This window comes from Globicephala melas, chromosome 6 (genome assembly GCF_963455315.2).
Source record: "Globicephala melas chromosome 6, mGloMel1.2, whole genome shotgun sequence".
In the NCBI taxonomy this organism is placed as follows: domain Eukaryota; kingdom Metazoa; phylum Chordata; class Mammalia; order Artiodactyla; family Delphinidae; genus Globicephala; species Globicephala melas.
Window position 1 is genome coordinate 10,252,104 of NC_083319.1, and position 24,084 is coordinate 10,276,187.

The following is a 24,084-nucleotide window of genomic DNA, read 5'->3' on the forward strand; positions in this document are numbered from 1 at the left end:
TCCAAATTAGTGTGGACCAAACAACCAGGTAGGTAAGACTGGAATGTACTAAACTGTAAATGTACTTGATCAGAAGGATCTTGGCTGTTTTAAGCAATGATCAATTATTCACTATTTGGACATCCTAAACTTTTATTCTTAAAACATTTGCAGGCACTACTTTGAATAGCCTACTTGTCAACTTTCAAAGAAAAACAGTTGTTTGTTTCTGATATTTTGAATACACCCAAGAAACAGTCCTCTACATTGTGATTGTATTCCATAAACTTTACTTCATAGCAATGATAGCTCTGCAGCAAATTCACTTCTAATATTTAATGAAATATTTTTAGCTGCAAAAACATTTTATGTTCACTATTATTTATTAATGCCCTGTTTTAAAATATTACACATAAAATTTATTCCAGTGCACATTAGTAAATAAATTATGCTTGTAATTTCTAATGCATTTTTAATTATAAATTTATCCATGTCTACCTTTATTTATGATAGCGGTGTCTCAGTGTTGAACATACTGTATATTAATGGAGACACTGTTAATTATGCATTCTTAGAAGTTGCATTCGACAAAGCACACGAGTCTGTTTTCTTACATCCTAAGTCCTGTTAACATCAATTAATTTAGGAGCTGGAACTCACAGGACTAGCTAACCTTTAAAGCAAGAAAAGGTACTATTAGAAGCTGGTTATAGAGCCTGGATGTAGGGAGGGACTACATTTATCCATAAAGGTAGCCAGAGAGATACTAAAATACCAGCCAGATGTTTCATTTTCACCCCAAGCATGTAAAAAAGGATACCAGAAATAATATTCAGCACAAAAAGACAATAGAACAAAGCTCAGGGAATCTCTGCAAGACCCCAGAACTGATCTATACTTAAATAGTATCTGCAGAGTGTTATATTTAAGATTTTCTGGTTGGTTAATATTGTGCTTCCCTTCCACCCACCAAACTCACCTTATTATGAGCAATATGTTAGCTTTAAAAAATTCTTCACATTGAAATGTTATTTTAATTTGAAAAAAATACTATATTGCTCTGAAAGTGTCCATTTCTTGGAGGCTTCTTTCAAATAGTTTGAATGGATTTTTGACACTTAATTTACTGTTGTCTTGAAATTGCTTTGTACCATAGGAGCAAAAATGCCTGTTTTCCCTATGGGAGGAAAAATATATTTCAAAAAGAGAGGAAACTAAAATTAGGAAAATAGAAGGGAAACATAATCACACATATAAAATATTAAGAACACACATTTGCAGAGAAACTAGAAGGTGCCTCCCTTTTCCCACAGCTCTGGCAGGACTTGAAAGAAAGTTCCTCTCATCTTATTATGTTCACTCTCAGCTTGTTGTCATAGATTTGGAAAAGTGGATTTTTCCATATGTGAATTCTGCTTAACAATGTAAGATTTCCAGTTGTTTCATTTCATGTGCATGTTTTGAGTAACTTTTCATTTAACATGCATTTTACCAAGTGTTTATGGTGTTTTAAGCTTTAAGTATATTAAAAAAAAAGAGCGAGAGAGAGAGAGAAAGAAATGTTCCTTTGCTCATGGCCTGTCAGAGAGACAGATGTGTATTGAAAGAATAACAGAAAATGTGATAAATGTTGAACACAGAGAATGAAGCTCTTCATGTGGCCTGTTAGGGAGAAGTGATCTCGGAAAACTTCCTAGAGGAGGAGAAGGAGTATGTGAATTTGGTTTTCAAGAATGAATAGAATATACCTGGGGGACTTCCCTGGTGGCACAGTGGTTAAGAATCCACCTGCCAATGCAGCGGACACAGGTTCGATCCCTGGTCTGGGAAGATCCCACATGCCGCAGAGCAACTAAGCCTGTGCGCCACAACTGATGAGCCTGCGCTCTAGAGCCCTCGAGCCAAAAACTACTGAGCCCGCGTGCCACAACTACTGAAGCCCGCCCGCCAAGAGCCCGTGCTCCGCAACAAGAGAAGCCACCGCAGTGAGAAGCCTGAGCACCGCAACAAAGAGTAGCCCCCGCTCGCTGCAACTAGAGAAAGCTCGTGTGCAGCAACGAAGACCCAATGCAGCCAAAATAAATAAATAATAAAATAAAAAGTCTACCACAGCAGCAGTGGTATTGGTAAAAAAGAAAAAAAAAAGAATATACTTAGGAATTCCCTGGCGTTCCAGTGGTTAGGATTCGGTTTTTTCACTGCCAGGGCCTGGATTTGATCCCTGGTTGGGGAATAAGATCCCACAGGCTGCATGGTGCAGCCAAAAAAAAAAAAAGAAAAAGAAAATATATACACTTAATGGTTAGAATGGTTAAAATGGCAATATATATTTAATAAAAACATTTTTCTAAAAGCGCATTGGGATTTATCCTTTAAGAATCCCACCACTCTGTTATGTAGAAACCCAAAATAGCCACTATAGAGGCCACAAGGAGAAAAACCAAGGTGCCCTGGCCAACACCTCTAGCCATCTGAGACCTTCCAGCCATTCTAACTGCCATCTGACTGAATGTGCACGAGGGAGCCAAGAAGACTGGCAGAACAGCCACCCACCAAGCCACAGAATCTTGACAAATAATAAATGGTTGTTGTTTTAAGCCGCTTACAAGAAAGGAGAGAGGGAAAGAGAGAGTAGGAGTTTACTGAGTGGAGAGAGAAAGGGCAATTGAGGCTTGAGCAGGAATTACACCAGCAATTGCATTTGAGGAAAGCAAATGTATAAGAGGTCTTGATTCTTGCTGCCTGTCTCAGTGCAGCGGGCAATAGGAGCTGGTGTTTACAGAACACTCCCTGTGTGCCAGGCACTGTTCCAAGTGCTCTCCATGCATTATTACCTCAGTGGATGTTCACGATAACCTAGATGAGGAGACAGATACACAGAAGGCAAATCATTTGTTGAAGACCACACAGCTAGTAGGTGTCTTTTTTTTTTAAATTTTATTTGTGGCTGCGTTGGGTCTTCTTTGCTGCATGCTGGCTTTCTCTAGTTCCAGCGAGCAGGGGCTACTCTTCGTTGCAGTGTGCGGGCTTCTCATTGCGGTGGCTTCTCTTGTTGCAGAGCACGGGCTCTAGGTGCGTGGGCTTCAGTAGTTGTGGCACGTGGGCTCAGTAGTTGTGGCGCACGGGCTTAGTGGCTCTGCAGAATGTGGGATCTTCCCGGACTAGGGATTGAACCTGTGTCCCCTGCATTGGCAGGTGGATTCTTAACCACTGTGCCACCAGGGAAGTTCCTAGTAGGTGTCTTTGAACTTCTGTCCATTGCTCCCATTCTAGTTCTGGGGACCAGAAGAAAAGGAACCCCTGTCTCTTATCATGACCTCCTTTCCAAGTTGGAGCTGAAGTATGGAAAACCTGATTGTCACAGGTATGCTGAAGTACTGGTCCCTGTGCCCTCATGTCTACCAAAGTCCCCAACCAGTCCCTGGCCCAGCACATTCAGTATGTTGTAAAAATATAATTTTTCTGAGTGTGTCAGTTGTCAGGGTCCTAGTCCTATGCACCCCTAGGTCAAGAGATAGGTCAATGTAAGCTCTACTTTTTAAAGCCACTTCCACTCTCTGATACAATTCCTACTCCTTGGAGGCTAAGCCATGCAGTTGGCCTGTCATCACTTCTCCTCATCTAACTACCTTCCTCAGTTGTAGAATGGCTTGGGAAGCACCCCTGGTTTCCTTTCCACCTCATGTCCATCCCTCATCCTGAGAGCTTTTGAGGCCACATGGCATCTCAGTTCCTTCACTGTCTCATCTTCAAAAACTTTTTCCTCCTTTGCACTTCAGCCAGGACCCCACTCTCGGATGGCTCTTCATCTGATGTTGTTCAAGGCGCCCATCTCTTAGGATACCCTCCATCTTTCTGCCTGGTACCATCAGTGACTTCCATTACACCTGTTTGGGGACCTTCAGGCCAGTGTCATGAGCATTTCCAGAATTCTCTTACTTAACATCTTGAGCATGCATCCTGTGCCTTTTGTTTTAAGCACTCTTAAAAGCTGAGATCTTAAACTCCTTGACCCCATCACACCTGTCTGGCAAACTGTCTTCCTGGGATTAACCCAATTGCTCATTTTTTTGTGTGCCTGTATCTTAATTGTTCAAACTAACTACAGAAAAATCAAACAACCATCATATTAGTATCACCATAAATTCAGAGTCTCCATTCTCAATGGGGCCCTCAGTGTTCCTGAAACCTTATCATATTTCCCTGCACTCCAACTTACTGCAGTGACTATTTCAAATTCATAGTCAGACTTTACTGTAAGCTTCTTTAGGGTGGAGTCCCTATCTGGCTTTTTCACCACTAAATCTCCAGTGCCTAGGATAGGCTTAATACATAGGTACTCAATAAGTATCTGTTTACTGACTGACGTGTAGTAATAGTGGTAGGCATTTTATGCAAATATTAGTAAATGTTAGCTACATGCCGGGCTCTATTCTTTGTGAGCTATATGTATTAGCTCATTTAATCCCCACAAACCCCCCAGTGAGGTTAATTAGAACTTTTGTCATGCCCATTTTACAGATAAGGAAATTTAGAGAGGCAACTTAGAGAGATGAAGTGATAAAAACTGTAAGTGGTAGAGTGGGTATTTACTCCTTAGAACCTGTAGAGAGAAAGCTTAGTGGGTCCAGTTGAGTTTTTTACAATCAGGCAACTGTGCTTCAGACTGGAGGTCAAGAGACAAGTGAAAATGAAGATTCATATTTAGGAGGGGACAGATAAACTGGTGACCTCAGAAAACAGAATATCCAACCTTGTTCACACCCTTGCTTTGGCAGAGCACCTCCAACAAGCCCCTGATGAAACTGGGGTGGTGTGTGTGCAGAAAGCACATTTGAGTGGTAAGGTGCATTACTTTTTCTCCATGTGAGCTAAGACGTCAATCATATATTTGAATACAAGGGGGTGGATCCATGGTGTATTTGTAGGTGACTTTAATATTGGGTAACATCCCCCCTGGGCTGAAATTCAGCCTTGATTTTTTTTTTCTTTCTTTTGCTAAGGTGCATTTTTAAGAGAGACGTTCCAGACTACCTCTCAGGTAGGAGGGATATCATTGCACTGCTCGAGTCCTTCTTTCCCCTTCACACTAGTTTCTCCCACTGATTCCCTGAGAGAGGGAGAGAGATCACCAACAATGAGCTCCTGTTTGCGTCGGGTCCACATATCTCATGGAAAGCTCCCTGCAGTTCTGGGAAGATAATTATCTCCATTTTACAGATAAGAATGACTAACATTTACTAAGTTTATTAAGTGTCTGGCACTGTGCTGAGTGTTTTTAGAGCATCATCCCATTCGATTCTCACAGCAATACTTAAAATTGGAACCACTGTATGGATGGGTCAGAGAAGGGAGGTGTCTTGTCCTAGGATACACAGCAGGTTAGAGTTGGTATTTAAACCCAGGTCTTCCTCATCACTCATTTCTGGAGGAACCAAAGGCTTTTTTCCGTGGAAGCAGGGAGAGAGAGGAAGAAATTCGAAGGAGAAGGCTGACGCTGATTTCTACCCAACCCAAACCCGGAGGTCAACGTACATTGCCAGACTCCCAGCTCACCTCCCACCCAGGCCTTGGCCGGAGGCGGGGAAGTGGTGCGCACGCGCACGGCCTCCCGTTCGGCCCCGCCCCCCGTGAGGGCTTCCCTCCTTGCTCTTGGCTCTGGGGCTTGCGCGCTACGTCCCCAGCCAACGGCTTCTTCCCGGTCAGGGACTTCCGGTGCGCGGAGTGCGGTTCCGGGTCGTGGCGGGGCTCGGGGCCAACAGGGCTGCTGCTCAGCTGGCGAGCGGCGGTGAGCGGCAGGGGCATGAAGGCGAGCCCGGAAAGCGGCTGCTGAGCCGGCCGGGAGGAGCGCCAGTCCCCGAGGATTCCGAGAGTGCGGAGCTCGGGCAGGGGCCGGGAGGCGCGGGGGAGCCGAGCCATCCCCTCAGGAACGTGTCCCAGGGCCGACCCGGCCCGTAGTGTGGCAGCAGCTTCAGGTAAAGGTTGCCCCAGCCTCTAGCTCCTTCGCTCGCTACCTCCGGCAGCCCACCCGAGGAGCCTGGCGGCCTTCCTCACTCCCCCGCGCTCGGCGCTGCCCAGCGGGCAGCCTGTCTGGCCCTTGCTCTGGTCTCCCTTGAGCATCCCTTTTCTGGCCCTTTCGTGGAGGCAGCTATGAGCCTGACAGCTGGGTGTGTGATTTGGGGGAGTAGAAACTAGTGGACTTGGTAGAATTGGGGTTTGGGGAGGGTACTGTTGACTCTGGCAGTTTCTGGCTGTACCCTCGGCAACATCTAGGTGTCTTAATCTTCATAACGAGAAAATCAAGTTTTTTAAGCATTGTCTGTGCAGTCCCTGTTTCCCAGCTCCCCTTAGCTCCATTGCCCCAAAGGGGTAAACAGCCTCGCAGAACTGTTTTTTTCTAGCCAGAGTGCTGCTGGAACTTTGTTTCAGCCTTTTGTTTATGGGAGTGGCATAGAGTCTTCCAAATCTGTTTAAGGCTGGGGAAAAAAAAATCATTTTAGTTTAAGCAAGAGCATTACTTTAACCGGAGACCCGAAAGTTGACTCAGAGATTGGCTCAATTTTCATTCTGAATGAAGTGATTTTTGAAGCCTCTCCCAATACCTGGCACTGTGCAAAAGCATCATGTTATAAACCAAAACCAGCAAAGTTCAAAACTTCCCCATGCGTGAACAGTCAAATGGAGACAGGTGTTTACAAACATCGGTTAAAGCGAAGTCAACGTTCTCATTCTATCAATATTTTGACAAGCAGAAGGGGTGGATTCCTAATTTAAAACAGCAGAAAAGAAGGCACCATGTTTTATTCTTCATATTCTGTGAGCTCGCACAAGATGCTCAGTAAACGCTGAAAGAGTTGTTGATGAAGTATTGATATTTGTTTTATCTTTTTCAGTTTACACATTTGCAAGGTTGCTGGGGCCTGTGAGGCATGCAGGCGGCCCCTTTCCCATTCAGCTTTGTGTTCATACCTTCCTTCATCTCCTGTGATGCCTGAGTGTACTCACATTCCTCTACACCTCCTGGCTCCTGGCTAACTTTCCAGCTACGCTTCGAAAGGCCCCCTACCCAGATCCTTTACTCTGGTTAAGTAGGACCTAGATGCCTTTGTTGTTTCCTTTGTTCGTTGTTTTTTTGTAGGACTTTCTCTCTGCCTAGATTTCTCCTTTTCTGTTCCCACCTATTGAGATGTTACCACGGCCCAGCTGAAATTGGCCTTCCCTCAACCAGTTCAGGGCAATCTCAGCTGGAAATGATTTCTTTTCTAGAATCCTATAAACACTCATTATTATATCTACAATTATTTCACTTAGCAAACATCTACTGAGTATGGATATATACCAGGTACCATGCTAGACAATGTAGAGATAAATAAGACTCAGTTCTTGTCTGCTCAATTTAGTGAGTGAGATAAGGAAATAATTCGAACACATAATGGTATGTACACTGTGGGAGAGTTCTTTCTGTGATCCAGTGGTAGCACAGAAGAGGGGGCATTATTCACTTTTGAGGAGTGTACTATGTCCAGGTAATGTTTCATAATGTGGGGTTAACTAAGCTTTGTTATTTACTATAATGGAGATTATATTAGGTTTCTCTTGTTTAATCATTTTAACCTCAATTCACAGATTAGGAAGGCTCAGGATAAATTACACATCTGGTATGAGACAGCCAGGATTCAAACCCAGGTCTGTCTTATGCCTACATCTGTGCCTTTTCCATTATGTGTTTTTCTTTTCTCACACCATAGCTCTCTGTATGCAAATACATATTGAAACAGGTATACAAGAGAAAAAATATCAATGTCAATATGAATGTCAGATAGTCCTTTAAATGTAGAGAAGACCTTAATCTTCCAAGGCAAGAAGGTAGTAGGTGGGTCAGCTCAACATTGAATGAGTGGACCAGACGTTCTGTAGAGAACAACCATGGATGCTGGCTTCAATTCTTGGTCCTTCCTCTTCCTAGATATGTGACCTTTGGCAAGTTTCTTAATTCTAAGTATCATTTCCTTCAAGTATAGTTTGAGATGGGGGATGATAGAGACTTCATGAAGTGTTGTGAGCTAATGTGGGTAAAGGGCCTGATTTGTGGCAAGGTTCCCCTGAAAATAGCTGTGAGATGCAAAGATGCAATGCCTGCGGCATGGTTTTAGAGTAGTGAGTAGACCAGCCTGAATAAATCAAACCATTGCTTCTTTCAGTGGGAATACTGGGAAGTAAAGTTGGAGGGTCAGGAGGGGGTCAGAGTCAGGGCGTGTGTGTTGGGCAAGAGAGGTCACTTCCCGTTTCTGCTCATAACCTTTCCTGTTAATAAATACCTTGAAGATCTATGATTCATTCAGCTGTGCCAGGGAAAATGTTAGACCCAGGGATAAAAAGGAGTATAACCAGGTCCCCACCCTGAGGTTGTCGACACTCCCATGGGGCAGACATGTTTGTGCAGGTGAACCATAGTAAAGCATAGTAGGTACTAAGATAGCAGTCCCCACAGGGTACTGTGGAGCACAAAGGAGGAAACACTGATAACGGTAGCTAATGAGCACTTACTGTGTGCCAGCATTGTGTTAAATGCATTCTCATTCATTCCTCTACAGGATGGTGTTATTACCATTCTGATTTTACAGATGAGGAAACTAGAGCACAGAGGTTAAATGAATTCCTTTAGTTTATGCAGTTGTTGGAGCTGAGAGTAGAGGGGATTATCTGCCAGACTTTGGTAACTCCACTCTTTGGTACTACGCCATGTTGTATCTTTGTGGCTTCGGAGAGGAGCTAGCCCTTGAGCCCTAGCTTCAACGTGCCCATCACCATGCTGGGCAGTAGGAATGAACATGGCTTCTGCGCTCAGGGAACTCATCACCTCATCTGTCTCGTTAAATATATATACTTAAGTGGGGTGTTTGTTTTGCTTATTGACTCATAACTGAAGACTTTAGAAACTATTGCAGTTCAGTAGATTATATGTGCTTCAGCTGAATTTGCTGTAAATCTGTTATTTTGATGTGTAGGCCTTATTGTTAAGGACGCAGCAATAGATGTCAAATTATTATGACAAAGAATTCTGTCACATTACATTGTTTCTCTTATGGGAGGTACCCTGACCTTGTGTTTTCTGTGAGTTTGAAGTTTTTCACTCAAAAGTTAGCACATTTTAGCTTGTGTTAAAGTAATTGAGTGCTTACAGTCATCGTTAAATGTTTCTGTATACCTTATTTCCTTCAGTCTTTATGATTCTGTGAGCTAGGGTATTACCAATTTAACACGAGTAGCCTAAGCCTTAGTGGTTCAGTGTGTTACCCAAGAGTCATACAGCTAGTGAGTTGATAATGCAAAAAAAAAAAAAAAAGTTGGCCAAAAGAGTAAACAAATATTTATTAATTTAGTTCTCTTTTGAACTCTACCTCAGGAGTCTCCAACTCAAATGCCCATGATGTAATATAGAGTAGGACAGATCTTGTGAACTGGAGGGCCCATGACCAGTCAGTCTGAAGGCAGCAGTCACTACTCAGCTCCAGTTGCTTGTCGCCATGTGAGGAAGTGGACCCAGTATCTCTAGATCTTCCGATTGTTTTCAAGAGATGCCGGAAATCTGGATTTTAATGTATTTAGTTTAAAAAACTGCCCTTAAAAAAATTATCATGTAGACCAAAACACATTTGTGGGCTGTGTACAGTCTTAGGCTGCCTGATTGTGAACTCTGACCTACCTGCTCACTGAAATTTTGATACCCACTGTTCAAAGCAGGAGGTACAATGCCTGTTGTGATTATTGATCAGAAATCTACTGGTAAATTGCTAGAGTGAGGGGGTGTTGTATTTCACTCATACTGATATCTTTGGGGAAGTGGCAGGGTAAATGCTTTTACTGTATGATCAGGCTGAATTTCTGGAGGGATGGGGTTTGGATGAGGTGATGATGACCTTGTAATACTTTTGTGCCCTTAGCACTTTAAATGCTGCCAGATCTCTTGTTTCCTTTGGTACTCTCTACAGTACATGAAGTGAACAAGGGGGGTTATCATAACCTCTTGAGATGAAGAAATTGGTGCCCAGTGAATTACAGTTTAGTAGAAAGTGCACTAGACTGAGAGGGACTTGAATTCTGAATGCAGGTATGCCACTAACAGCCTTCTGGTTTTGGTCAAGTCACTTACAAGTATCTTTGTATCTTTTTTGCCATCTGGATGATAATGAGGGAGCACGATTGAAGTCTTGGTGAGGTCTTTTCAGGATGCCAAGCTTTCTGATTCTAATTGACATGCTTAAAGCTGCACAACTGATTACTGGCAGACTCCAGTGGAGAACAGTTCAGATCTAAAATGCTGCTTCTCTCTTTTTCTTTTCTTTCTTTTTTTTTTTGCGGTACGTGGGCCTCTCACTGTTGTGGCCTCTCCCGTTGCGGAGCACAGGCTCCGGACGTGCAGGCTCAGCAGCCACGGCTCACGGGCCCAGCCGCTCCGCGGCATGTGGGATCTTCCCGGACCCGGGCACGAACCCTGCATCGGCAGGCGAACTCTCAACCACTGCGCCACCAGGGGAGCCCTAGGGTTTTTTTTTTTTTTTTTTTAATCAAGAATCTTTGTTAAAGAAATAATCAGAAATGTAGAAAAATATTCATGTTCAAAGGTGTTCACTGTGGAAGTATTTATAATAGCAAAAATTAGAAACAACTTTAGTAGTCAACAAAGAGGTAAGAGAAATGGAAAAGCCATAGAATGCAAATGTTGTACAAGCATTTTAGATGTTTTAGAAGAATTTTAGTGACTTAATATGCTCATCATATAATATGAAGTGAAAGAAGGATATAAAACTAAAGTATGGTCTCAATTAATGTCAAACACACAAAGAAAAAAACAGGTGGTTAGATTATAGGTCTTTATGCTCTTTTCTGTTTTCCAAAATACTCTCTGATAAACATAAATTACTTTTCAATAAAAAATCCTTTAAATTAACTTGTAATTGAGAAATATGGGTAGAGCTAGTGCACATCATTTTGACCAAAAAGTTTTCCCTAATACAGGTGATCTGAAGTTATATTGGGTTGGCCAAAAAGTTCATTTGGTTTTTCTGTATGATGGCTGTAGTAGCACTTAGTTGTCTTTAACTTCATTCGAAACAATTTTGTTAGATTGTATTGTGACAGCTATCATATCAGCGTGCATTTAAGAAAAAACTTAAAATTGGTGAATTTTTGTGTAGCCATTTTAATATTGAAGATGGAAGATAAAAAGCAACATTTTCGGCATATTATGCTTTATTATTTCAAGAAAGGTGAAAATGCAACTGAAACGCAAAAAAAGATTTGTGCAGTGTATGAAGAAGATGCTGTGACTGATCGAATGTGTCAAAAGTGGTTTGTGAAGTTTCATTCTGGAGATTTCTCGCTGGACGATGCACCACCGTCAGGTAGACCATTTGAAGTTGATAACGATCAAATTGAGACATTCATTGAGAACAATCAACGTTATACCACACGGGAGATAGCCGACATACTCAAAATATCCACATCAAGCGTTGAAAATCATTTGCACCAGCTTGGTTATGTGAATCACTTTGATGTTTGGGTTCCACATAAGTTAAGTGAAAAAAACCTCTTGACCATATTTCTGCATGTGATTCTCTACTGAAATGTAATGAAAACATTCCGTTTTTAAAACAAATTGTGACGGGCGATGAAAAGTGGATACTGTACAATAGTGTGGAACGGAAGAGATCATGGGGCAAGTGAGATGAACCCCCACCAACCACACCAAAAGCCGGTCTTCATCCAAAGAAGGTGATGTTGTGTATATGGTGGCATTGAAAGCGAGTCCTCTCTTATGAGCTCCTTCTGGAAAACCAAACGATTAACTCCAACAAGTACTTCTCCAGATTAGACCAACTGAAAGCAGCACTCGCCAGAAAGCATACAGAATTAGTCAGCAGAAAACGCATAATCTTCCATCAGGATAACGCAAGACCGCATGTTTCTTTGATGACCAGGCAAAAACTGTTACAGCTTGGCTGGGAGGTTCTGATTCATCTGCCATATTCACCAGACATTGCGCCTTTGGATTTCCATTTACTTTGGTCTTTACAAAATCCTCTTAATGGAAAAAATTTCAGTTCCCTGAAGACCGTAAAAGGCACCTGGAACAGTTCTTTGCTCAAAAAGATAAAAAGTTTTGGGAAGATGGAATTATGCAGTTGCCTGAAAAATGGCAGAAGGTAGTGAAACAAAACAGTGAATACGTTATTCAATAAAATTCTTGGTGAAAATGAAAAATACCTTTTATTTTTACTTAAAAACCGAAAGAACTTTTTGGCTAACCCAATAGTATTGTATTTTCAAGTCAGTTTTAACCTCAGTTGTTTTACACTTAGGATATGGTTTCCTGTATCTTGACATACATGATGTTGAGGTTCTCCTCTCCTCCTCAAAAATATCTTGAAAGAAGTGTCATATTTGTGTAGGTGGTACCAGTGTCCCAGTGCTACCATCACCTCTTTAGTGGCCAGTGGGTCAGTGAGTAGCCCTGTGACAGCTCTGTCTTTCAGGAAGAGTACATGCCTATTATTCGTAAGGCTGGTCATTGGTATATAGAGCTTTTTTTGTGAGTTGAATATTTGTATCTTGGTAAGTGCTTGTTTGGTATGGAAAAGTGTAAGTGTGAATTTCTATCTCACTTTTGAAAAATTTTGTAAGAAAAAAATTAAAGATCAAAGTTTGAATTTTACTTTTTGTGATAGCAGTATTCAGGATGTATGAATATTAAAATGTCATGAAGAATTGTGTCTTTTACTCTTTTCTAATTATATACTTCCTAAATGAAATTGCAGTAGTTTCAGCTTGTACCATTAAGCATGATGTCTAGGTTTTTTTTTAAATGTGCATGGTAATTCTCGTATATACAAAAGCATGCAAAAATTTAACAAAGTATTTGAGCATATTTAAATTAGGAAAATACCAGGCAAGATGTTTCATTTTGTAAACTGCTTCTGTCCAAAGCATTCTGTATATTATCAGAATGAAAAATGACAGCACTTTGTCATCTGTTCAAATTGATATTGCACTCTTTGCAATGACAGCTGAAAAGGCCCACAGGTGCCATATAAAGAGGTGACCATGTTGTCATATTTCATTTCGGCATCCCTCTGCAAAGCCATAATTACCTAATTAGGTTGTTAATTAGGAGATTAGCATTTCACTGTATTGATAGAATGCTCTTTACTGGCGTGGGGCTAGATACAGATTTGTCTGCCCTAATTTATAATCTCTGCCTTTTTTGTGCTTATTTATTTGCTTAAGATACTGATGTGGGGCAATTCAGTTTACCTGAGAAACAGTTTGTTTACAAGCTAATGAAGCTTTGATCGCAGGATTAAAGTTGCTGAGTTAAAATATGAACAGAATAAAAAAGGTGGTCACATCCCCAAAATGATAATAAAAATTCTGAGTTGGTATAACTAGCGTTCTCATTAGCATAGGGAACAAGCACATGATAAGAATTGAAATTGTTGGTATTAAGAAAAAATCCAAAATACAAAAATGAAGTCTGAAATGTGATAGAGATTTATATATATCTAAACTAGGTGAAGGAAACTAGTTACCTTTAATAATAAATCTCTGTCACTTGTACTTGAGACATAAAATGTGTTAAATATTTTTAATGTATTTCAGAAGCTGAAGCTTGGTTAATGATTTCAGAACAAATATATTCAGTCTTCAGTTTAGACTTCCTTAGATAGTCATCATGCATCAGGGTTTATTTCATTTGTACCTTCTGATCATTAGTTGGTGCTTGGAACATTCTCTTCCCACAGTCTTTGCAGTCCTGAGTGCTTATGGAATTTGAAGTATTTCACAGTAACCTTCACTTGGTGAGCTATTTGGAGTTAAGTGGTGTTTCTATCAAGTATGTGGACATTCTTTTTTGGGGGGGAGAAGTGGGCTGGCAAAAAAAAATTTCTGCTTATTTTTACTCCAGTGCAAGATTTGACAATAATGTTTGTAATTTGCATTATGTATACCTTTACCACTCTTTCCAGTTAAGGAGATTTAAGTCCTAAAACTGAACAATGTTAGGAGTACCATTCCCCCTGGGGTAGTAGTTTACCTCCTTTTGATTATATTTAGTATTAGCGGTTAAAGTTGTAGAAAGTACATGTGTGCTTAAGCCCTTTTCCCCATGGTTGTTATGAAAAATTGGATTTGGCTGTATCTGTAATTTTCTTCAAAATTAAAAAAATATTTTATATGAAGAAAATATTACATGCAAAATGTTCTATTTAGTCAGTTAAGTTTTTTGCTTAACTGCAGTCATTCACTTATTCAGTCAGCATTAGCTGAATGTATATTGGGCATTAGTCATATGTCTGGGAATCGAGCAATGAAAACTACAGGCACGGACCCAGTGCTCGTGGGATTTGCAGTCTAGTAACGAAAGTGCAGCGTAGTTTGAGGAGTAAAGCCTAGTGTGAGAAGTGTTAGAGTAATGAGAGTCAAGGTGAGTATGGAGGAGTACCTACCCTAGACTTGATAAGGTCAAACCTTCCAGGCATGTGCTGTCTAAATTGGGATCTGAAGGGTGAAGGAGAAAGTGATGTTTAAGCCAGGTGGAAGGAGAGAATGGTTTTAAAGGCTGGAAGAACACTAAAAGTTGAGAATGGCTAGAGTAGAAAGAACAAAGGGGATAAATGGAAGATGGGGCTGCAGAGGGAGCAAGTTCAGTTATATTAAAGAGTTTGGGACGTTATTGAAGGGTCTTAAGACAAGTTAGGAAGCAATTGCTATAGCCTAGGTGAGAGAAGATGGGATTGGATAATGGAGAGAAAGAGAATGAATGAAATCTAGAGAGAGAAGAGATGCATAGTATTGGTAATTAAATGGCAGTAGGCTTCACAGAAAGGAGTCAAGGATTCAAATTTGGACATTCTGTTTGTTTCCTAATTTTAAGTATGAGAATATGTGTTTAAGTACCTCATAGAGAAGAGGTCCATGAGTCTTATTTTCCAATATGACCCCCAAATATACAGTACTAGCAACTAGTTTTCCTTTTGGTGAATTGGGGAGAATACTAATATTTGAGTGTCACTGTTGGGCCCTACCTTGTGAGAGCAGCTTTGTGAGGTATGAGATAATGTCTTACTGAGGTCCAGAGGAATTGTGACTTTGCCAGTTTTCTCAGCTACTCGGTGGTAGAATTGGGAGCACACACAAGCTTTCCAAAGCCTTTATGTTATCTGTCATGCCATGTTGTCTTCCTTGTTGTGTCCCCCTCCCTTTGTTTATTCCAAAGTGAAGAGGAGAATTACTCCCCAAGGACCAGTAGCTCAGTAGGTTGCTGATAGAGGCATTGTGTAAACTCTGTGACTTCCCAGGCCCAGCTCTGGGGTGGATTAAAGCAGTGTCTGGTGCTTTGGTAAGAGAAGCTGCTCAGTGTAGGAGTGCTTGCTTCAACAAAGTCACAAGTTCTGTTGTGTTTTCTGGCACTAGGCTTTAATCTCCCCCAATTAGAAATGTAGATCGGCTACCTCCACACAAGGTCACTAATGTATAGAAAGTTCTCCTCCTTTCCCCAGGGGAAAAGTCTTGAAATATCTGATTCTTGGGTGAGGAATTTGACATCTCTTCGATGTAATCAACTTGTATTACAAATTGTTTAAAAAAATTTTATGGTTACTGTCACCAGTACTGTTCAATTAAGTGATTTGTTGGTATCCTTGTGTCGGAATCACCTGAACTAGAAGAAATTCTAGGGTGCAGCATGGATTCTAGCCTCTCTGTGTTTCTGCCCCACCCCCTTTTAAAATTGAGATATAACTCATGTATCATAACATTTACCCTTTTAAAAGTGTACACTTTAATGGTTTATCACCCCCAAGGAAACCCCATACCCATTAGCACTCACTCCTCATTTCTCCCTCCGCTAGCCACTGGCAATCATTAATCTACTTCCTGTATCTATGGATTTGCCTATTCTGAACCTTTTATATCAATGGAATCACACAATATGTGGCTTTTTGTGTCTGGCTTCTCAGCATAATGTTGTCAAGGTTCATCCATGTTGTAGCATATATCAGTACTTCATTTCTTTTTTTCTAAATAAATTTATTTATATATTTATTTTTGGCTGCGTTGGGTCTTTGCTGCTGCACGCAGGCTTTCTCTAGTTGCTGTGAGTGGGGGCTACTCTTCGTTGTGGTACGCAGGCTTCTCATTGCGGTGGCTTCTCTTGCTGCGGAGCATGGGCTCTAGGCGCGCGGGCTTCAGTAGTTGTGGCACGAGGGCTCAGTAGTTGTGGATCGCGGGCTCTAGAGCACAGGCTCAGTAGTTGTGGCGTACGGGCTTAGTTGCTCTGCGGCATGTGGGATCTTCCCGGACCAGGGCTCGAACCCATGTCCCCTGCATTGGCAGGCGGATTCTTAACCACTGTGCCACCAGGGAAGTCCAGTACTTTATTTCTTTTTATTGCTGAATAATATCCCATTGTATGGAAGTACCACATTTTGCCTATCTGTTCATCAGTTGATGGAGGTTTGGGTTGTTCCCACTCTGGCTATTATGAATAATACTCCTGCGGACATTCTTGTACAAGTTTTTGTGTGAGCATATGTTTTCAATTCTATTGGGTGTATTACCTTGGAGTGGATTACTGGGTAATAAGGTAACTCTGTTTAACAGTTGAGGAACTGACAAATTGTTTTCACAGGTGGCTGCACCATTTTACATTCCCTCCAGCAGTGTATAAGGTCTGCCACCTTTCTGCTTTCACTTTCTTCAGGCTTTCTATTGCTGTGGTCTGGGCTGGAAGCAACCCTAGGCATTCCATGAGCCCTTTTGTCTTGATGAATGGGAAATTCTCCAATTTTATCTCTTCAACTACATTCACTCTACAAGCATATGTGTACCAGGCCTTATATTGGATGTTAGTGACAGGAAGCCAAATAAGGCTTCTAGTCCTTTCTTCTCAAGGACTCCACAATCCAGTAGTTGGAACTTCTAACTAGGACATGCAGGGAGAGGGAAAAGCCAGTGAAGAAAGTACAGTTGACCTTTGAACAACATGGGTTTGAACTGCACCAGTCCACTTACATGTGGATTTTTTTTTCAATAAATACAGTACGACAGGATCTGTGATTGGTTGGATCTGTGGATGTGGAACCATGGATGCGGAGGAGGGAGGGCCAGCTATGGGACTTGAGCATCCACAGATTTTAGTGTCTGCGGTGGTCCTGGAAACAATCCCCCAGGTTTACTGAGGGACGACTGTAACTGCTTAGATATTTGTGAATTTCCACAGCACAGATCCTAACTTTAGAATCTAGGCAAAGGTTGAGTTGATTTTTGGAGATTTTTGGGGGTTTCTTTTCCTTGGCTCATCCTTTAACTACAGTCATCTTCCTGTATTTGCAGGGTATTGGTTCCAGGACCCAGAGGATACCAAAATTCACAGATGCTCAAGTCCCTCATGTAAAATGGCGTAGTACAGTCGGCCTTCCATATCCTGGGTTCTGCATCTGTGCATTCACCCAACCAACCAAATTCAATCTGCAGTTGGTTGAATCTGCGGATGCCGAACCTGCATATACTGAGAGAGGACTGTTTTACTGTTCCTTGGGTTTTGTCACTAGGTTACTGCTCGTTTCCTTGCATATTTTCCCTGGGTAAGCTCATTCACATCCATGGCTTCATCTGTCATTTATATGTTAATGTCTTCCAAATTTGCTCAGATCTTTCTCCTAGGCTTCAGGTTTGCCTGTCCTTCATGTGTCAGTTATATGTTGTTGTCCCAGATTTGCTCAGACCTTTCTCCTGGGCTGTTAGGTTTGTATCATGATGGATCTCTGTTTGGGTAATCCATAGACATATCAAGCTCATTGTGTCTGAAACATAGTTCCTCATTTCCCCTCTCCCTGTTAAGCTGTTCCTACTTTTCAGTTCAGTTTCATTTGTTGGTGCTGTCATACAAGCCGTAAACTTTCGCCTTCTCCTTAACCCTCCACATCCACTCAGTCACCAAGTTCTACCAATTTTATCTCCTAAATATTTTTTAAAACTGTTTCTTAAGTTCATAGGCCTATCTTTCAATGCCTTACTTTGGATTTCATCATCTCTTCCCTGAGCTGTAGTCACAGCTTCATAACTAATCTTGTGTCTTGTCCATCAGATTAATTTTCTGTGCAACTGCCAGAGCAGTCTCTCTGAAATGCTAACCTGAACAGCAGCTTTGAACTCCTGGTAGTTTTAGTTGCTAACTACATGTTCTGCTATATGTTATTTTAGTGCCTTTTCTCTTTGAAAAAAGCTGGATGAATGAATCATCTTTGAAGATTCATTTTAGACCAGGGAATAATAGCAATAACAATAATAGTAAACATTTGTATAGTGCTTACCATGGGCCTGGTGCTTTTATACACACATAACATATATGATTTCTTTCAGTCCTCACAATAATCCTATGAGATAGGCACCAAAATTGTTCCCATTTATTTATAGATGAGGAAGCGGAGGCACAGAAATTGTTACTTTCCCTAGGTCCCATGGTGAGTGAGTGGCTGAGTCCAGATTTGAACCTAGGCAGTCTGATGCTCTTAGTTTCTCCTGTGTCCCTTTTCCCAACCTTCCTGATTCCCTCCACTTCCCCCACTCCAAAGGTTAGTTATCTTCTCCCTGCTACTGCAGTAACCTATGCATGGCCTGATGTTAATCTGCAGTTCATAGGACAGATCGGGAGCACATTTTATTTTAAACATTATTGAACAAGGAGCCAGCATTATAGACTATTTAATTGCCTGCTCCCTCTTGCCCCTATCTTAAGGTGACTAAGTTGGAAGTGATCACTTCCATTACCTTGATCTTAGTCACCTCTGTGTAGCCTTGTCTGAGTATCCAGTTTCCTTTAGATAGCTTTCCTTTGTGTTTCCGTAGTACTTTGTTATATAGAATCCTCCAGCATTGCTCTCATCCTTTATTGTGGCCATTTTTGTACTTTTCTTCTTGCTTGACTGTAAGCCTTTTGGGGATAGGGACTATGACTTGTTACTTTATACTCCTAATTTCCAGCATGTAGTAGGTATTCACACTTGTTGAATTTCTTGAATGAACAGGTAAGTCCGACCCATATCTAGACTAGTGAGAGAAGAGGATTCAACGTGTGATGAAATGGACTTAACCTGGAAATTCGAGGCAGCATATAATAGCTGTTCCGAGCAGGGGTTGTGGAGCCAGGCTGCCTAGGTTTTATCTTGGCTCTACCTCTCACTAGTTATGGGGCCTTGGGCAAGTCTGTGCCTCAGTTTACTGATTTGTAAAACATAAATAGTAATAGAGTCCACCTCTAACAGTTTTGTAAGTGATGTAAGTGTAAATAAATAAGCAGCCTTCTGGAATCAGAGAATTAATTATTCTACTTAAAGTGTATTTTGTGAAACACTCCCCCCCTAACTGTATAACATTACAGGCAGAATGAAGCCAGTCCTGCTGCTCTATCCTCATGTTTGATCCATCTGGTAATAGTTTTTTTTAAAAAGGTAATCTAGAAGATATAAAAAATACTTGGCAAAGTTAGTGCAGTTTTGTTAATAATAATAACAGTTACCATTTAGTGAGGTTATGAAAGTGCCATTCAAATGAAAGTAGAAAGCACCTTTCACAGTCACAGAAAAATAGTTTGGGGGTTATCTGTTTAGAATAAAATATCTGTTGAGATTATTTTATGCTGCCCTTCCTTCATTAGGAGTTGAATAAATGAGTTAGATAGTTGACAGCTTATTTTCCCTCCAAAAAAATGTAGCTAGAGCAGGAAGAGTCAAGAATATTGCATCTTGGATTTGAATAGTGCTTTTTTACTTTTTGTAAGTATCCCTATGAGGTGGATAAGTAGCACATAGATTATGAATATTTCACTGCTGAGGGAACAGAGGCAGGGGCACCTAACTCACTTGAAATCATCCCATAGCTAGTCCCTAGGCAGGCTACAGGCAGTAACCTGGAATTCCAGATATGTTTACTAACTTCAATGCTTGTAGTTCTAGGAACCAGTTTTCGTACATAATAGCATTTTTTAGACAATAGTGCTCACTCAAATCAGTCAGTGTGGTTTACCTTTGAGAGGGTTTGCTGCCAAAATCTTGATGCAATTAAAATCTTTGTCAAAAAAGGAATTCCTCATACCTCTGTTCTTAGAGTGTGAACCACGGCACCATGATATAAGTAAAACATGCAGTGGAATTCTTCTGGCCTTTAAGGGAAAACAGTATGAAGCAAAAACACGCAAACCTTTTTACTTGAACCCTGGGTGAACACGTGATTACATCCTCCTCCTCCACCTCCTCCACCTCGCATGTGATTGGAATAGAATTTGAGAGCTGAAAAGGCCCTTCTTATAGTTCATCCTCCCCATTTAACAGATGCAAAAAATGGACTGATGTGTAAAACAGGTTTAAAGAGTTGTAAAGAGGTAACTTGTCCAATGCCATGTAATTAGGTCCCTGGTAATTAGGGAATTGGAAGTCAGGTTTCCTGAGTGGTGCTTGCAATAAACTGTGTTGCTTCCCTCAATTGATGATGTGGTTAACCTGAGAGCCAGGTAAGTGGAAGCATAACTATTGAATCCTTCTACTTGGTTAAGCAAACTTCAAATATTGAGGAGACAGTAAAAGGAAAATAAATCTTAGACTGTAGCAGGAGAGCTATCTACTGCACCAGCACCATGGATAAGGGCCCTTTTTTGTTTTTGAAAATCATGGCGCCACCCTTTGGGAACAGGAAAGATTTGTTTTGTCTATTTATTGCACACTGAGCCCTTGCTGGATGCCAGCCACTTTCTACTAGAAACTGGCATTACAGTGATGATTAAGACAGTGTGCTTAAGGAGTTGAGAGTTTAGAAGAGAAAACCAACATACAGACAGTCATTATTATTTTTTTTAAATGTGATTAGTTTCTTTGTTTATTCATTCATTCATTTATTCATTCCTTAACAAAGCAGCCAGAGAGATACTTTTATTTTTTATTATTTAAAAAAATATTTATTTATTTATTTGGTTGCGCTGGGTCTTAGTTGCAGCAGGTGGGCCCCTTAGTTGTGGCTTGAGGGCTCCTTACTTGTGGCATGCAAACTTAGTTGTGGCATGCATGTGGGATCTAGTACCCCGACCAGGGATTGAACCCAGGCCCCTTGCATTGGGAGCTCGGAGTCTTAACCACTGTGCCACCGGGGAAGTTCCCAGAGAGATACTTTTTAAAATGTGAGTTAGATCATATTGCTGCTCACAGTCTTCCGGTGATTCTCCTTTCTACTTGTAATTAAAGCAGAGTGCTTAGAATTGCCTGTAAGGCTCTACTCACTTTTCCCCACTCTTCAGACCTCATCCTCTACTACTTGCTTCTTTGCTGGGCTCCTTGATACTTAGTGCCAGGCATACTCCCCCTGCTTGGCAACACGCTTCCCTCAGAAATCCATATGGCTTGTTCTTTCATCTTCAAGGGTTAACTCTCAAATGTCACCTTCTCAGTGAAGCATCCCTTGACTATTTTATTTACAATTGCAGCTGTGGCTCCACTTACCTAGCATGCCTTAGCTCTCTTTTCTGTGCTACTTTTCTCCATAGCATTTCTAACTTATTGTATAATTTAATTCTCTATTTTGTTTGTCTCCTTCATTAGAATGTGAACTCCATGAGGGCAGGACTTTCTGTCTGCTTTGTTTTCTGCTGTACTCTGCATCTAGCATAGTGCCTGGCACACAGGAGGAATTCAACAAGTATTTGTTGAATGAATAAATTCAGCAAACACTTAGCACCTATTACTAACAGGCAATGTGCTGGATTAATTATTTGGTAGAAGTAGTGATGAAGTGCAGTACAGTGGGACCACATGGGAGCAGCTAACCTGGTCTGTGGGATTCATCAGGGAGGTTTCCCGAGAGCATTGACCATTGAGCTGGATTTAGAAGAATGAGTAGGAGGAGGCCAGGTGACAGTCTTCAGATCAAGTTATAAGTTTGGAGGAATGTAACTGGTCTTTATTGTAGCAATTTGAGCTGTGGTTCTCCATAGGGTAGGATAAAATTTCAGAAAACAGATGCTAGGAGTTGAACTTTGTTTAGCACCTTCGAAGATTTGAGCATAGATTTTAGTAGCAAAGTTGTATATGTATGTATTAATCTTGGTATTAATGAAACCATTCGGGGGTTGGAAATTGCCACAGATTTAGTGGCTTCAAACAACACATCACTGCAAGGTTTCTCAACCTCCGCATTATTGCTATTGACATTTTGGGGGGTATAAGTCTTTGTTGTGGGTGCTGTCCTGTGCATTGTATGATGTTTAGCAGCATCCTTGGCATTAAAAAAATTGAAATTGGCAATTCCTTAAACACGATATTCGTACAACTAACTGTATTAAAGGTAGAAATAAAGTGCTTTTAAAACAGTTTGCGGGGGCTTCCCTGATGGCGCAGTCGTTGAGAGTCTGCCTGCCGATGCAGGGGACATGGGTTCGTGCCCCAGTCCGTCAAGATCCCACATGCCACGGAGTGGCTAGGTCCGTGAGCCGTGGCCGCTGAGCCTGCGCGTCCGGATCTTGTGCTCCGCAACGGGAGAGGCCACAACAGTGAGAGGCCCGCGTACCGCAAAAAAAACAAAACAAAACAAAGAAAAACAGTTTGCGGGGCTTCCCTGGTGGCACAGTGGTTAAGAATCCACCCGCCAAGGCAGGGGACACGGGTTCAAGCCCTGGTCCGGGAAGATCCCACATGTCACGGAGCAACTAAGCCCAAGCGCCACAACTACTGAAGCCCGTGCGCCTAGAGCCCATGCTCCACAACAAGAGAAGCCACTGCAGTGAGAAGCCCGCGCAGCACAACGAAGAGTAGCCCCCGCTCACCGCAACTAGAGAAAGCCCGCGCACAGCAACAAAGACCCAACACAGCCAAAAATAAATAAATAAATAAATTTATCTATTTTAAAAAAAAAACAGTTTGGACCCTGGGAATTGGAGAAGGGTTCACAGAGGAAGAAATATTTGAGTTGGACTTAGAAGGTTTGTATTGGAGGATAAAGGTACATCTCACACAAAGGAAGTCTCATTACCAAAGGCTAGATTGTGTTCAGAATACTCCTGGGAGTTGCCTTCTGGGGAGAAGGGGCAGATGAATGAAACTGGGTTGTAAAGAGTCCTAAATATATGTGAAGGTGAAGGGGCTTAGGCTGTTTTCCTGCACTATTTTCGTTTCTGTTGTTGTCTAACAAATTACCACAAACTTAGTGGCTTAAAACAACACAAATTTATTATCTCTCAGTGGGTCAGGAGTCATGGCTTCAGCTAGGTTTTCTTTTTTTTTTCTTTTTCTTTTTTTTTTTCTCTTTCTTTTTTCTTTGGCTGTGCCACGCAGCTTGTGGGATTTTAGTTCCCTGACAAGGGATTGAAGCCAGGCTCCCAGCAGTGGAAGCGTGGAGTCCTAACCTCTGGACAGCCAGTGAATTCCCTCAGCTGGGTTTTCTGCTAAGGGTCTCAAAGGGATGAAATTAAGGTGTCAGTGGACTCCAGCCTAAGGTCCCCATTTCCTTGTTACCTGTTGGCTGCGACCACTCTCATCTCCTAGAGGCTGCTCTCAGATTCTTGCCTTATAATTCCATAACATGGCTGTTTGCTTTTTCAATACCGGCAGGAAAATCTCTGGCTTAAAATCTCTCCCCCGGGTTGCTTAGGATGAAGTCTTATGTAACAAAGTCATCAAGGGAATGACTCTTCCATCACTTTTGCTATGCTCTTGGCTAGAAGCAAGTCAGGTTCTACCCACACTCGAGGGAATAACACAGAGGCATGGATATCAAGAGAAGAATTTCTGGAGCCATATTAAAATGTTGACTGCCATATGTACTTTTAGCTCCATGAAGGCAGTAGCCAGGTCTTTTCAAATTTTTTTGCTCAGCATTGTGTCTCTGGTGCCTGGCACATAGTAAGTGCTTTATAAATATTTGTCGAATGAAATCAATGAATGGTAGCGGTTGAGTGTTACTTATGGTTTCAGCTCTTACACTGGTAATTTCACATGGAGAAGCAGTCTAGTTTCTTTGGCATTATTCATTTCTTTAGGTAAAACTATAAACATTTTTACCTGG

At 41.5% G+C, this 24,084-nt stretch overlaps 1 protein-coding gene across 2 annotated transcripts in view; it reads left to right on the top strand.

The window, feature by feature from the left end:
- The first annotated feature begins 5,714 nt into the window (after positions 1–5,714).
- The window catches only part of MAPKAP1 (MAPK associated protein 1), a 231,140-nt gene continuing 212,770 nt past the window's right edge, over positions 5,715–24,084 (top strand). For both annotated transcript variants that reach the window (XM_060300435.1, XM_060300436.1), the window contains exon 1: positions 5,715–5,954. The gene's annotated coding sequence lies outside the window, so the exon portion shown is untranslated. The remainder of the gene's footprint in view (positions 5,955–24,084) is intronic.